The sequence below is a fragment of the Pinus tabuliformis genome, chromosome 4_2 (genome assembly GCF_031772625.1).
Source record: "Pinus tabuliformis cultivar Carrire ecotype Pingquan chromosome 4_2, CPIR1, whole genome shotgun sequence".
Lineage (NCBI taxonomy): Eukaryota > Viridiplantae > Streptophyta > Pinopsida > Pinales > Pinaceae > Pinus > Pinus tabuliformis.
In genome coordinates, this window is record NC_142304.1 from 839,130,527 (window position 1) to 839,147,219 (window position 16,693).

Consider the following 16,693-nt stretch of genomic DNA (forward strand, 5'->3'; position numbering starts at 1 on the left):
CTTGGTTTGAAGATGTATCCTTATGTTGTCATATGAAAGGATAAATGGGATTGGCTAAAAACCTTGATCATATGCAGTATAACACAAGGATCACAATATGGTTTGAATCTCATGATAACTCTTAATTAATGTGAATTACATTAGTTAATGTAATGTATTCAAATCACATGTTTTGTATTTACAACTCGCTGAAATGTCTTAACTCCGGATCTATGAAGCATCGAGAGGGATCAAATATCTGGAGGTGTAAACCTCACTTTTAAAATAAAAATAAAATATTCTTTAAATTTAAAAATAATGTCCACTATGATTAAAAAATATATATATATACATATTTCATTAGTTTTACTTAAAAGTATTATAAAACATATTCCCACTCTAAGTGCTTGCTTTACTGATTGTTGATATTAGAACACAATAAAAAGAAGATGGTGAAAATATCTATTAGTTTTTGTTATTACAACCCAATACAAAGGAGATATGGTAAAAATATTTCACTCTCACTCTTAGTTATAAATAAAATATTTTCGTCTTTATATCAAATAAGATATTTTTATATGAATTTATAGATTTATTTTATATTAATTAAAACAAAAAAACAAATAAGTTGATATTTTTTTTGCCATTCAACAAATGGCTTAACATTTTTCCACATTGAAGAGTTATTGCCTTGGGTACCCAAAGTATGGTTATCATACCATTGGAAAATAACATTTTCTAATATGTTATCATTGTATAAAACTTTCAAAACCAAAGCAACTTCCTTAATGCATCTGCACTGGCATGCTTGCAAAAAGCATCAATTGTATCCAACAACAACAACTAGGAATCTTCATTATGAAGAAATTTGGACAAGTAAATGTTTCTCTTTTGAACCTCCTTGGAAAATCCTTTATTAAAACCTTTTTAAGGCCCTCAAACAATGCAATCATAACTTTTTGAGGAGAACCACTAAGAGACTGTATGTACTCCTCCAACTGATTAGGAAACTTTCTCCTTTGAAGAAAATAATTAAAATCATCAAGAATCTTAGTGTGAATGCTTATCCCTTTAACTGCCTTCAAGTTTTTCTCATCAACATCACTCTCTTCCTCCTTATCCTCACTCTATGGCATAAGTTATGTGGATTTATTACCATTCTCAATAGCAAGCTTGCTCTCAGGCTCAACCGTTGTGTTCTTTGAAATGGTCTTCCCTACAACCTTCATATCAGTACGTTGCTTTGTACGTTTTTCATGTATAATTAAAATCACCATTTCATTGGTAGCAAGAGTCATTTGCTCCTTGATCCTATTCTTAGTAGCCTCAATAAAGGTGCCAGTCTGTCATTTGACTCCATCATCAGCATCCTCATCATGGTCATTTCAAAACTTTTCCCTAATTCCTTCTTTATGGATGCAATGTAGCTTTCATTGTTCCCTATCATGAAAAGATCATCTACATATACCAAAAGATATACAACTGTTTTGCCAACTTTCTTGACAAATAAAGTTGCATCATCAAGATCATAATGTTTGAAATTGAGTTTCAGAAGATGCTCAGTTAGTTTTTCATACCAGGCTCGCGGTGCTTGTTTGAGGCCATACAAGGACTTCACAAGTTTGCATACTTTATGTTCATGTCCTTTCACAGCAAATCCTTTAGGCTGAGACATAAAAACATTCTCTTTAAGATCTCCATTTAAGAAAGCAGTTTTTACATCCATTTGATGGACTTTCCAACCATTCTGAGCTGCTAGTGCAAATAGTGTCTAGATGGTAGCCCATTTTTCTATGGGGACAAAAGTCTCCTCATAATTGACCCCTTCCTTCTGTGCAAAACCTTTTGCCACAAGCCTAGCTTTGTGCTTGTCAAGTGAACCATCAGCTTTATACTTGTTCTTGTAGACCCACTTGCAGCCAATTGGTTTGGTTCTTAATGGAGGATCAACCAGCTTCCAAGTGTCGTTCTTTATGAGGGCATCATAGTCCTTTTGCATTGCTTCTTTCCATTCATCATGAGAAGCAACTTCTTTGAAGGAAGTTGGTTCAAAATCTGTATACAATTTCAATTCACAATCATAAGAAACATCCATATCAACAGGTAATTACAGTCATCCACATCACCTCCATTTTTCCGGTTTGAATTTCTAGTTCCTGTCTTTCCAACCTCATCAAGATGAACACTTTCAAGTGTCTTTGTCAGCCACTTTGGGGGACCCTTTTCAGATGGTCCAGGCTGCTCCGTTAATTGAGTTGGGATTTAATCAAGATTGAGTCTCCCAATTCTATCAATCACATCACTTAAAGCATCATCCGTTGTTGGAGTTTTATGCAGGGGAGAGTGTTCTTCAGAAGAAGACTCCACATGTTGATCTAGTATAGGAATCCCCCCTTCAATATGTGGAATCTGATTATCAAATTCTTGAAATGATTTTGCTTTTGTGAATCTATCCAAGCGATCAAGTTGCCTCTCAACAACATTGTCAGTTTTGGATGATTCAAGAAAAATTACATCTCTAGATACAACAAACTTCTTATTTACTTCATCATAGAGGAGGTATGCTTTGGAGGTGTTTGAATACCCCAGAAAGATACACTTACGACTTCTAGCACCAATTTTGTTTCTATGTACCTTTGGTATCAAGGCATAACAAGTGGAACCAAAGACCCTGAGATGCTTTACTGAAGGAACATGTCCATACCACATTTCATATGGAGTCTTGTTTCTTATAGCATTAGATGGACATCTATTCTTTAAATATGCAGCACATAGAACATCATCAGCCCAAAACATTATCTTTATATTTTTGAAGAAGAGCATGGATCGTACCATATTTAAGATTGTCTTATTCATTCTTTCAGCTACACCATTCTGTTGGGGATTATAAGGCACAGTTGTTTGATGCTTGATCCCATGTTGTCGAAGATAGTTTTCAAATTCATTTGATGTGTATTCTTTTCCATTATCAGTGCGAATAGACCCAATATGAGATTGTGCATCATTTTCAATCCATTTATGAAAATTCTTGAATGTTTGAAAAACATTAGATTTGTTCTTCAATAAATAAACCCAACACATTCTGGTGTAGTCATCAATAAATGTCAAGATATATTTATTTCCATTTGCAGAAGGAACATGCATTGGACCACATAAATCTGAATGAATGAGTTCAAGTTTTCTATGTGCTCTTGAATGTGAATCATGAAAAGACTATTTGCTATGCTTTCCTAGAATGCAAGCATCACATTGCTTAAGTTTCCTAGGAATTGTAGGCAACCCAACAACACCATTTTTCTTCAACAAGCAGAGACTGTCATAGTTCAAATTTCCAAATCTAGCATGCCATAATAAACTTGATGGAAGTGTACCTTCTTCATGATAAGAATTGTATGAGAAATGTTGTGCACGAGCATAGGTTCCTTGCAACTTGAGAAGCCTTTCTTCTTCTATTCCCCTCATGATAAGTGAGTGGTCAGATGCTTTTCTTACCTCAAGCTTGCCATCAAACATATGAATGGAGTGAACTTGATGGCGGATGTGGACCAAGGACAACAAGTTTCTCTTGAGCTGTGGGAGATATAGAACATGATGCAGAAGAAAGTCTGGAAGACTAGGCAGTTTAAGCCTGATTGTGCCAAGCCCTGATGGCTTGATTTTTTATTGGTCTGCAAAGTATACTACTCCATCAACATTGTCAGTGAAATCTTCAAAAAAATATTTTCTATGAGTGATGTGGCAGGTTGCTCCTGAATCAAGCAACCAATCAATTTTCCAAGAAGCAAGTGAAGCATTGAATAAATCTTCATTTACTCCAATGTTACATTGTGCCACAACATAGTGAGTGGATTTAGGTGCTTTACCTTTGTCTGTATCATCATTTTTGCCTTTCTGTTGGTTTCTTTTCTGCTCAATTTTGTCCCATGGTAGCTTGCATGTAGAGGCATCATGTGATCCATTTCTTTTGCAGCGAATTCAGTGCAAATCTACCTTTTCTCCTTGAGAATGTCTGCCCCCCTGCCTCTGAAATATCTTCCTCTTCCTCTTCGACCACCTCTTCCTCTTGTAGAATCTTGAGCAGGATGCTTTTCTTTATGAGCAAGGCACACAGCCTCTTCAAAAGATTCAGGGGCTGTCTTATTTCCAAAAGCTTTCTCTCTTTCAACAAAATTTTTCACAAGAGAGTCAAAGGTGATATCTTTGAGATTTCCATTTGCTTGCAATGACTCAAGATAATTGGAGTAAGTAGGATAAAGTGCCTTGAGAAAAGCGATAAGAGGAATATCCAATTCAACATTAGTGGATTTGATATCATGCATTATAGACTTTACTTCAGATGCAAGAGCACGAGGATCATATTTTGCAGTTCAAGAGTGAAGAGTTTAATCATGAGTTGAACAACTTCAAGTGCAGAATGTGAGTCATAGAGTTCTTTCAGCTTTTGTAAGGCTTCAAAGGCAGTTGAATATGAAAAAATATGGCGATTCACCTCTTCATTTACAGATGATGCGATTAATACATAAGCTTTGCTGTTCTTGTTTTCCCAAATGACGAGCTGTTTGTCTGATGTAGGCTGTACTGGTTCATTGTCTCCGTCTTCGACACACACTCCTTTCCACAACTCATTGAAAATGAGGGTGTGTTTTATCATCCGGGACCATTCAGGATAGTTCTCCTTGCCAGTGAGAACTATTGCCACCATGGATATGATTGAATGCATTTTGTCAAAAAAAAACTTCTGTTGATAGAAAAATACTTCTGCAAATATACAATAAAATTGTACTTCTGATGGTAATTTTTTTTTTACATTTCAAAACGGCATTCTCTCCATGTACTGTCTTTGTCTTTAATGAAAATATAAAACATAAATTAGCTAGGCATTCTCACAAGATTTCAAATCTCTTCCTCTTGTACCAATATGGATGCCAATACCTCACGCTACATCTTTATGCAACATATTTTCTCTAAACGTATTTGCTCCAAATGCCTCCAATGTGTTAACATACTAATTCCTTCAACATATTACATTCATGATCCAAGGTATTAAATGCTCCAATGTTTAATACAATGCATCCAACATTATATACAAATATTACTCCAATGATAATTTTATATAATGTAATATATGCCCATTAAAAGCATCACATATAATGGAGCCAAAAAGTATCATGTACGTGAAGCACGTTACCACACAATTTTTGACATTCGATCAGAGCCTCTCTTTGAATCGCTTGAAAGTGTTATATTGAAGAAGTTAACATCAACACACGAACTTGTTTTCTGCAAAGATAAAGAGCAATAGCACGCCCAAGTTTGGAAGTTGCTCCTGTCAAGAACACCTCCTTGACAATAGGACGGATCTCATTAATAATGACTGCTGCTGTCGAGGTATTTCCATATACAACTCGCACTCTCAAATTTGGATGTTTTTGAACAAACAAAGTACCTCCCCTATTCAGAGCTTCATTATTGTTCAGAGCTGTAAGGCTTATGACCTTGAGGTGACTGGGTCAAGCCTCTCCCAGAGGAATTTGATCCAGTTGAGACTGATGGGGACGAAAATGGCAGCGTTAGTAGCTGTTATGATAATGGCCAAGGTTTTGGAAATGAATAAAAGAAAGAAATTATGGTTGGCAAGAATATTCAGCAGTGGAACCTGATAACTTGCGTGGGGCAGCATTCTGGTGACTGCGTGGAGTAGTGTTCAGGCTAATGCATCGGAGCAGCGTTCAGGTCACTAACGTTTATGGACAGTCTAGAGAGCCAGAGGGCGCAGTCAATGGTTGAAGGCAGTGAAGCAGAAAAACGTACAGGTGGGTTGGAGAGAAAATTTCAGGCACCGACACCAACGTTATATGGGTAGCAAATTATATGGACAACTTATTGTATGGAGGAGCAGCGCTTTTATATGGAGCAATGCTTTTAAATGGAGAGCAGAGGAGTAGACTAGGGAGTTACAAAGGACATACAAGCTAAAAAAAGGAGTTGGCTCTGATCCCATGTCAGGCTAGGCAGTAACTCCTCAACCAAAAATTGATTCATGTTTATTCCTTCAGGTAAGTCTTCATTAAATACATGAGGGAGAGACTATTCAGTTCATCTCCCGATGACTTTTCATATTATTTATTTATCTATTTACATTATATTCACCCAATCAGGAGGATTAGGTGTCAACAAATGTAGAAAAATAACTGGGTATATTTATGTTTCTAACATAAGTATGAAAAATGTCCAATGAATTTCTTATGAAGTACTAAATAAATCATGATATTAAATGTTCAAATCCTTGTGGGTCAAACCAAAAAAATCATAAATATGAAAAATATGATATTTATTTAGCGATAATAGACTAAAGGATTAATAATATGCTTGTTAAAGTTCCATGTTTGAAATCCTGTAGTTACACATCCAACCATATTAAAGATTTTGAATTTTTAAAATAAAAGCAATTAAAAAGCACTCTAAATTTATTATTGTGGCCGAGGTCAGATATAATCCCAACATTGTAAATTCATTGTTTCATTCTAACAAAATTAAAATGGATAGATTCCCATTTCAAAACACTCATTACGCTGTAATTTGTTTCCTTTGAGAAAAACTTACGTCTTTCCCTCTTGTCATCACTATGTGCCCTTGGATTATATGTTAGATGATTGGAGAATGTTCAACCATTGGATCAAGCGAAAGTAGTTAGAAAATGGTTTAATTTCCTAAACATCCCTCTCGGTTTATCCTACTGAGCATCCCTCTCTCTATTATAAATTTACTCTTCCCTCTCTCTATCACATGATGAAGGAAGGGCCAAACCTACTACAAACATAAGCAAGAAGAGTGTCTGCTAAAGGTATCTAATGAATCAATCTAAATTCTTATAGTGATTATATTTCGTAATATAGTATGTGATTTGTAATCAGGCCTTTCCCCTTTCCCATTGCTTGTTACTTAGGCGAGGCACTGCAAGTTAACCCTCATTGCTACATGAAAGAAATAAAGATTGAGTGTGCCCTTATTTTCCTAATTAGTCAATCGAGTTGGTTGCGTGCGATTGGGTGTTACTCTTTTTGGATTGAATCTGTTCGTGGAAACGCTGATGTCCTAAAATTTCTTCAGCCTTGCGCATTTCAGGTTGGTTATGTGTACATGGATCTTAATTTCTGAGAGAATTTGGATATCCATTTCATCTATTTTGATGTTATAAACCTAACAATCCAAAATTATTAGGGTTTGGCACATGGATCAAACAATTGAAAAGTTACTAGTGTTTGGCACATGGATCAAACAATTGAAAAGTTACTAGTGTTTTTTCAATTGCATTTATATTTGTTCTTACATATATCTATCTCTTATCTGATGTCATTTGTTTTTTTGTTGTGTCGAATTGTATTTTATGGAAACAAATTGTTTTTGGGAATTGTATTTTATGGAAACAAACATATCGATTAATGTGTTCTTACTCATTGACGTTAAATTTGTTTGTGATTTCTAAATTTTTATATTAATCTATAATCATAGAAATATAGAAATATTGACGAATCTCACTAATCTCTAATATACAAACTAGCCTTTTACAATGTCAAAATTATAGTGAGCTCGGAAGGCTTCTCTCCAAGCTTTTTGAGCATAGGAATAAAATCTTAAATCAAATTAAATAATTTGTTTTAAGGTACTATAGACCAATGTTTGGTCTCAGGGGACGTTAACCATCATCATCATCATCATCATTAACCCCTAAAATTTTCCATTATTACTAATTTATAAGATATTTAATGCTATATTTATTAGTTGTAAATTATTAATTATTAAGTACCAATATCACATGTAATTATACTGATATATAGGATATTTAATGCAATTTAATATAAATTTAAAGATCTACATATACATCCCGTCGGCATTAAATATCTTATATACACTAGTAAATAAACTCTTATATACACTAGTAAATAAACTTTTTTGGAGTCGTCTACCAAGGCCGAGGAATTGCTTGGACAGCAAAAAGTGGCTGGAATCTGGGCAAAAAAATTTCAAAAATCTTATAAAGACAGTGTTTGAATCGTGTTTTTGATGGTGAAAATAGATTCAGCACCATCGAAAATGTCTAGAACACCTAAAATTTTGAAATAACTATAACTTGGATTTACAAAAATCCTTGCGGATTTTCTCTAAATATAACCGGAATTTCTATAACTTTTCAAGCAATTTCTCCAGCTAATTAGACTACGGCAACTTAACTTTTTCTCTATAGAACCTTTCCTCCTCATTACGCGAGGGAGGTGAGGCAGATAGAACGTGCTTTTTCCGTCATGACGAGATGAATTACACCACTGCCTACTGGATGCTCAAGGAAATACTAATTTCATTCGGGGATTCAATATTCTTTCTTTAAAATGAATGGAAATATAGGTATTTTATTACCCTTGTTTTCACGCAGAGGCTTAATCTGCAAGACATGGGCAGGAAAGAAGGATGACCATTTGTGCCTTTGGATGCAAGCTCGGTGACATGGAATTCAATGCTCCACATTTCTTTAAAGTTGGTTTCGGTAATAACATTAGATAACATTACTGAGTGAATTTACGAATATTGAAATTTGTATTCGATTGATTTTTTTGTTTTATTTTGTTTTATTAATATTAGTAAGTGAATTTAGAAATCATGAAATCTGTATTTAATTGTTTATTTTGATTTTATAAAATGTTTTTGTATTTGAATTTGAATTTTTTTATAATGGTCAAATGTTATAGGTTTTTTTGGTTGTTTAGAATTTTATTTTAATGAGACAAACAAATTATTAATTATTTTAACTGGTAATGAGAAATTTCTATTTTATGTTGTTTGGTTCCTGGGTTAATTAGTTTAATTATAAGATTTTTTTAATAGTAGGATTTTACTCACTCATTCCTATTAAATTTATGGTTTTTATTTTCATTTTATTTTTTTTATAAATTTTATTATAAAGTTGTTAATGACTTGTTTAGTTTATAATGAAATAAAAAATGGTTGGAATAAATATTATTGGAGAGATGATGTCGTTAGATCAACAAGATTAATTTAAAATTAAATTAAACTAATTTAATTATATAAATTAAATTGTTGGTAAACATTTATAGGTATAAATTCATGATAAGCATCAAAACACTTATTAATTTCATTAGACATTTCATATTGTCAAGAAAAAAAATCATAAATTTTTTTTTCTTACAATATCATGATTTATCAATACCACATGTCCAAAAGATCATATGACACTTTTTTTGTTGGTTTGATCCACTCTGGTTTGATCTTTAAATCTCATAGTTTACATAATACTTCATAACAAGGTCATCCTCAATCGACCCAATTAAGTTACTTTCTAGGCTAATGAATCAATTTAAATAAGATGGAAAGAAGAGAATAATTTGTTTGGAGATAAATATCAATAGTTGATACGTGACTACTACTAAAAATATTCTATAATATTTTGTGGAGATTAAATATTATATATAGGTCCGAGGTTCAGAGTTTTAGCAAATTCAGATTGTGGAAGATTGGATTTTGAACATTTTCGAAGACAAGTTCTGAAATACCGAGGGTTTTTGAGGGTTTAGTGTCGAATAACGGGTTAAGAAGCTATAACGATTAAGAGCATAGGTACAAACAAGCTATAACGATTCAGACCATATGAAAATAAACATTATATTAATAGTGTTTATATAATTATGATTTTTAAAAGTAAAGGCGATATCACAAAATATAAGATGCATGTTCATGATTATAAAGTAGCAAAATTGTTTCTATTATTTAGGTTTATTGTATTAATATTCTTTATATAAATGTTAATTTTAAAAGTAAAAGTGATCATATATATAATCAAAATTAAGACATATGTTTTGGGATAGTTTAGTTGGTAATTTTAGACAAGTGAAATTGTTGGAACTAGAAAGATCTAGATTCAAATCTTACTGTTCGAGCCTGAGTTACAGAGAGGAGAACAGGTCATAGAAAGTTGTAGCTCCAGAAATATACTCGTAGTTATTTGTCACGGGGTTGTTGTGTTTCTCTAGTTATTATATATATATATATATATGATTAAAAAAAAAACTATAGATAAGTATGTTAGTAGATATATTTATTATGAAACAGGACTTTAATTTTAATTTTATTTTAGATAACTATTAAAGTATTATATGAAATGAGTTATGTTTTGTTGGGCATGTGTGATTGATAAGACATGGTATTATAACAAAGCCTATTTGGAGTAGATCTCCATGGTTAAAAATATTGTTACATGTTTTTTAAAATGTACATATGTTTAACTCATATATTAATTCTTTTTATGATTAATAATAATTATTATTTAAAATAAAGTTATAATTTAACAAAATATTATTATTATTTTTAATTTTAGTTTTAATAATGAAAAATGATTAAAAAATAAGTGTTTTTAATATTTATATGAATTAATGTTCATCCCCAATTACTAACTATTTAATTTACAAGTTATCTAACTAATACATGATTTCTTTTTTGTCATTGTTTGTACTTAATTTTAATTCAAATTTGGCAGAGATTTTTAAAAACTAGAGTTTAACTTCTTAAATTAGTAGAATTCAAGTGCCTATTTTTCAAAGTATTGAATCTATTTATGCATTCAAAAACTTATTTTAAAATTCAAAAATCACAATCTTGAGTGAAATTGAAATTTTATCCTTAGATTAAGGTGAAAAGACTATTTACTTGGAAATAATAGAGAAAGTGGTTGTTGGTTGTTTTAATTATATTCTTATTTAAAACTTAAAGTATCATTTCTTAGGAGTTTAGTTTGATCTCCCCACCAAAATGTGATCATACAAATATGTCTATTCTAGATTGATTTGGTTAATAGAAGTGTGACAACATTGTTTGGCAACCTCCAGATGTAACTTTTCTCACTTGCAGGCAGCTTGGTTCATTCATCAAGTTTTTTCTTCAGATTTTAATTTGGTATCAGAGCCTACTGGTCAGGGCCTGATTTGCTGATGAATGTGGAAGCTATTGTGACTGTTGTAGGGTTTATCTGCTTTGTCAACTGGAAAAGCTGGAGGTCGTGCCTGCTGGAGGTTGTGCTTACTGAGAGGTCATGTCTTGTGGAGCGATCTTTTAAATTTTCCTGATGAGAGTCGATTTGGTTGGAGAGAAAATGTTGTAGGTGAAAGTGGAGACCTGTGAGTGATGTCCGGCAGTCGAACCTGTAATTGCAGCATTAAGCATATAGCGTGGATGCAGGAGAAGCCATGAAGGTGAGCGACTGGTGTGGCCAGTTGACCTATGTGCGACTACCGTGGGGTGGGCTGAGTAGACATACATGTGGAGCAACGTGAGCACAGTGGAAGTCTGCGTGGATCTGTAAGAAGCAGTAAGTTGTCCTGGTGAGTGTGGACCAGAGTCTGAGCGTGGACTTGGTAGTCTGAGGAGAGACGAGCAGCCTGCTTGTATGCAAGGGGTGTAGGATGAGTGGTCTGCGTGTTGTGGTGTTGCATGACAAATTAGAGTGGCATTGACCAGAGTCGTGGAAAGTGGATTCAATGACTAGTGGCGCTGAGGGCCATCTGAGTTTATTATTATTCTTTTCTTAAAAAAAATTCCAGACCATTGCACTATGCACTAAGCTAAAGTACAATGGAGAGCGCAAACTTATGAAATCGATCTTTTTTGCACGGATCCATCGCACCTACTCAACATCAAAAGGTACAATGGGTCGGTTTGGATGAAAATTTGGTCAGCCACTCTTCCCGGCCAATGTGTATGAGACTGGAAACGCGCAAGCACTCAACCTCATAGTTTTGCAGCTGCTCTTCTTTTTTCGCCAAGTCTATGCTCGGCGGTCGCCCTGTTCATCTCAATCTTATTCTTTTGGTTGGGCCAAATAGAATAGTTGACGTGGCCTGTTTTGGGGTTTTATCATCATTGCACAAGTTTTATAGCTCCTTTGGCCCTCTTCTAATTGAAGAGAGGCGAAACTAAGTTCCCATCATAGGTAGATTCGAGAGTATGCATATCACAGATGGTAGTTTGGAAGCGATATTAAATTTTGTGCTTAGTGGTGAGCTAGTGTGTTCTAGACACGAACACCATTGTCATTTACATTAAGAAAAAAAAGAGATAGACTACAACTCTATAATGAAAAATAAAACTAGGGAATTGACTAAACTACTTAAATATAAAGAGCCTATACCATGTAAATGGTTTTAGAGACCCAAATTTAAAGCAAATATAAATCTTAGATAAATATAAATCTAGATTGGTAGAAAAAGGTACTAATAAAAAGAGAGCATTAACTATGCAAAAACATTTGTTGATCCTATAGCGAAACTAAACACTATTAGATTGTTAATTGCATTAGCTACAAAGTACCATTGGAATATTCACCGATTAGATGTAAAATATGCCTCTCTAAATGGTGAGTAAAAGGAGGAGGTTTATCTTACTCAACTAGGGGTTTGTGAAGAACGATCAATAACATCTAGGTCTCAAATTAAATAAAGATTTGTATGGGTTGAAGTAGGCACCCAGGTCGTGATATGAGAAGATGTTGGCATTATGATGCATGTGTTGTTCTTGATTGCAACTCACTTGTAACAAAAAAAGTATATGGTAACTAGATGAATCCAAAGGACAATTTAGAGACCACAAAGTGATGTAGCAGAATAACAGAATGATGGGACAAAGGTTTATAGATTAGAATCAGAAGTTTGATAAAGGTGAATATTTGAAGATCTATACACGGGTTCGTCAAGGCCAAGTCGCATATACACATAGGTAGAAAGAAGAAAAGTAGTGTACATGCTGGCGCACTAATTTAAGAATACCAAAGGTCCTTATCATGGTATTAGCTCACAATATTGAGCGTAGTAACGATTACTTGATCCCGTCCATGATTACCACCGAAATTAGTGTAATTTTCACTCATGGTATTGGCTAAGGCTCTAACTATATAAGGAGGTGAAAATCAAATTGCTAAGTGTGCATGTGAAAGGGTTTTTTTATGAATACTTCAATCTGAAGTATATTTGATTTGTAAGGGCCATAGTTGACACATAGATCTAAAATAATTATGCACCGATGAATACAATGATGGATCAAGATCATGAGACCTGAAATGAATTTCCAGTGTATGATCTGCTCATGGATTGACTAGATCTAAGTATTGATGCATGTTTTTATCTTCGAATATTATGATCTGGGTCTTTATGAAGTTCTGAAGAGCTGCACAATTTTAGGTCAAAATTTATAGATCTGTACATAGGTTGGTCTCAGTTAAGTCGTTGTTAGGTCCCTATAATACTAGTGATTCCCCCATTACTATTTTCATTGTAGCCCTTATTGTTATTGTTGTGCCCCTATTGTCCCCATATTGTTATTATTGTGCCCCATAGAAGCCCATTATTGTTATTATTGTGCCCTTATATTATTATTGTTATGTTGGCTTTGATTATATTGTGACCCCTTAGATTCCTATATATGGAAATGAGATTTTGTCATTTGTATCATCCAAGAATTATTCATTTGTGTAATGTAAAGAAGGTTTCCCCCTCGAAGAGGCTGATTTTGAAGTCGTTGATCTATCTTTTCTTCTATTTTGTGAGTTGGTTGCATAACAAACTCTACAAAATAAACAACTTAAACTTATAATTCTTAGAAATTTCTACCAAATTTTGGGTAAAAGAACCAGTTCCTCCTACACAAACTAAACCTAACATTGAATCGTTCGAAGCATTTGTTTCCCTACACTAGCTAGTGAGAGAGAATAGTAGAGTGCAATGATTGTGCCATTATTGGTTTAGTTCATATCTAAGGAAAATTACTAGGACTTGTCATAATTAAATATTAATTATCAACCAAACCTCAACCCAAGGTTAACTACTTCCTTCACTTTTCATCCCTAAGTTAGAGTTTTATCCATGCACATTTAGACAATAGCTCATTGTATTATTCTTATTACCAAGGCCATGTGAATTTCATTACATGCAAAGGAAGAGGGCCCACATGTCAATTTTTCTGTTGCTTGTTTAATTTGTGAGCATGACACCCTAAAATCCAAAACACTTTAAACCCCGACCATGGATTTGTTGTAGTAATAATCTTATCCATCCACCCACGTTACCAACAATTTTTTTTAGGTTCAACGTGCTTAATCCAATGGAGATAGTAGTTTTCAACTTTTGAAAGAAAACAACATCCATCAACATGAATACATAATACATAGATGTTTTTTAAAGAGATGGTAGTTTCTAGCTTCTGGAAGAAAACAATATTCATTTATTTGAATATATAGATGGTTTTTAAAGAAAATAAATAGCTAGTTGTGTAGATCTAGCTTGAGTGGTTTGGTGAACAATCCCTTTTCCAACGGTATAGATTCAAGTATCTGTGAACAATCCCTTATCCAATGGTATAGATTCAAGTATTTAGAAACCCTTTCCCCTACCGCAGAGGTTCAATCTCCAAAAGCATATGATATTAGATATTTGACATGTGATATATCTTACATGTGATAATATCATCACAATTGTCTTCTAAAAGGTGTTAGAGATGACGTCTGAAAGCAAATTTAAAGAGTCATTTTTTATGGGTGTCTACTATAATTTAGTTTTAGGAATGTACCTACGTGTCATTTTTAAAGGATTAAAAATTTGGGATTGAACCATGCCAAAGTACTTGGATTTCAGACCTTTTTCCAATGATGCATGCAGTAAAAAATGAGTTGAAATTGTTCATTTTGATTTTATAGATGGCTTCACAAATAATAAATCTGTAGAGTATACAGATCCTGTTGTTTCAATTCTTGAAATTCTCAAAGGATTCCAATAAAAAATATGTCAGTAAGCCCTTCCATGGTAAACAACCAGTGTGATGTGGGAATTAATGATGGGCAAATTCCAGGTCTGCCACGAAAAATTCATAATCTTACAAGGATTTTTGGTTTTGTGTAAATGTAGAAAACCATAGGCCTATGAAATTTAGAGTGCCCACACTGCAGTATAGGAATGCATGGGATTTTTACACGACAGGATTTGGGGTCCAATCCTATGGAGCCTGCTTACATTGCATTGCATGCTCTATATTTGAACACTTGGATACACCACCTCTGTGAAAAATATCTGCATTCCTTTGGTTGGAACTCAAAAGCATTTAATTTCAATGAAATCCTTTTCTGGAATACTTTCTGACACAATTGTCTCAAGGTTTATCCATTTTTCTACTAGTGTGTGAATAGACATAGAGAGGATGGATGAGGCTGAGCAGTGCATGGAAAACATCCTGGTCCTAATGATTCTAGATAGGAAGGTGAGTCACTTGAAAAAGAAGCAGAGTTAAGATGAAAACTTGACCCAAAACAAAATCCAGTAAATGGGTATGATTTACTAGTGGCATTTGAAAAGGAAATAATAGGATCTGAAGAGAATGATGTCTGCCCTTTATATGTATATCACCACTGAAAAAATTAGGACTAGGTAATGAACTTTGATTAGAATGAGATGTAGATGAAAATATAATGATAAATTGATGATCTGTCATGTCAAATGCAAAGGTATTATAAATAACTGAAAGGCATCTCTAGAAAAAAAAAAAAGATGATTAATTTAATATCTTGACCTTCATTCTCAAGTCAGCTATAGGCTGGGAAGATGAGCTAGAATTCTGAGGCAACAATTCATCTCTGCCATCATCAAAAGTGGTCCCATCATTCAAGTCAAAATCTCTCAGAACAAATGAAGCTCCAAGGGATGATCCACTGGTGTCAGTCGTCAAAGTCAATCCAAAATTTTTAGCACAGATACTAAGAGGCATTTTTATCAGTTCATTCTCCCCACTATCATCAATGCGATTCAATTCTAAATAGGACTTCAAAGGACTATAAGGCCTAGCAAGAGAAAAAAATTTAACAATTGAAGATATAAAATCTTTTCCGCTCATATTTCTGCATCTAAAGCTTGTTGATGGTTCACATATTTGAGAAGATAAATGCGTTGTTATTACCCCATCTTCAGATGTTTTCTCATAAGAAACATTAATATAAATATCTAATGAATCTCTATTTCCTTTTCCAATTGAATTAAATGCATCAAAATATGAAATTGGTATTTTGGAGACATGATGTTGAAGATCAATTATTTCTCTAGGTTCTACTGGTCAAAAAGCACTTGTTGCTCTAGATCCTTTCTAGCCTAGTTCTCCTATTCTTTGCACTAGATTTATTGAAGGAATGAAAGTTTTCTTTTAACTAGCAACCGCTACAATTGGTGTTGCTAAGCCAATGACCGATACAGTAAGGGGAACAAAAGCACTTGTGTAAGGCACAACTAATAAACGAGATGTTGATGTGGATAGTGTTGCATCATAATGATCTACTTCATCCAGTTCAATAGATTCATTTAAGTCAAAAGCAAGTATTTCTGATGAATCATTGCTTCCATCATACTTTGCTAGAGGGACGGTAAGTTGCCATAATTTGGTCAAAAGAATGCAATTCATCTCACCACGCACTTTGTACTGTTGTTTTCAAACATAATTCTTGATGTTCTACAAATGTTGAAGATACAACTGTAATGCTTTGTGGACCTTCATAACCAATATTAGAAGATACCTCTGAAAGCTCATTATGTTTGATTTGAAATTTCCTTTCAATGTCACAAATATCAAGAATAATACAAGATCCCATCTCTGTAGTAACATTTTTCTTGTCATAACTAGT

General features: G+C 33.7%; 1 pseudogene; it reads right to left on the minus strand.

Moving 5' to 3' along the window:
* Positions 1-571: 571 nt before the first annotated feature.
* On the minus strand, positions 572-1,256 carry LOC149172288 (putative eukaryotic translation initiation factor 5-2; annotated as a pseudogene).
* Positions 1,257-16,693: the final 15,437 nt, after the last annotated feature.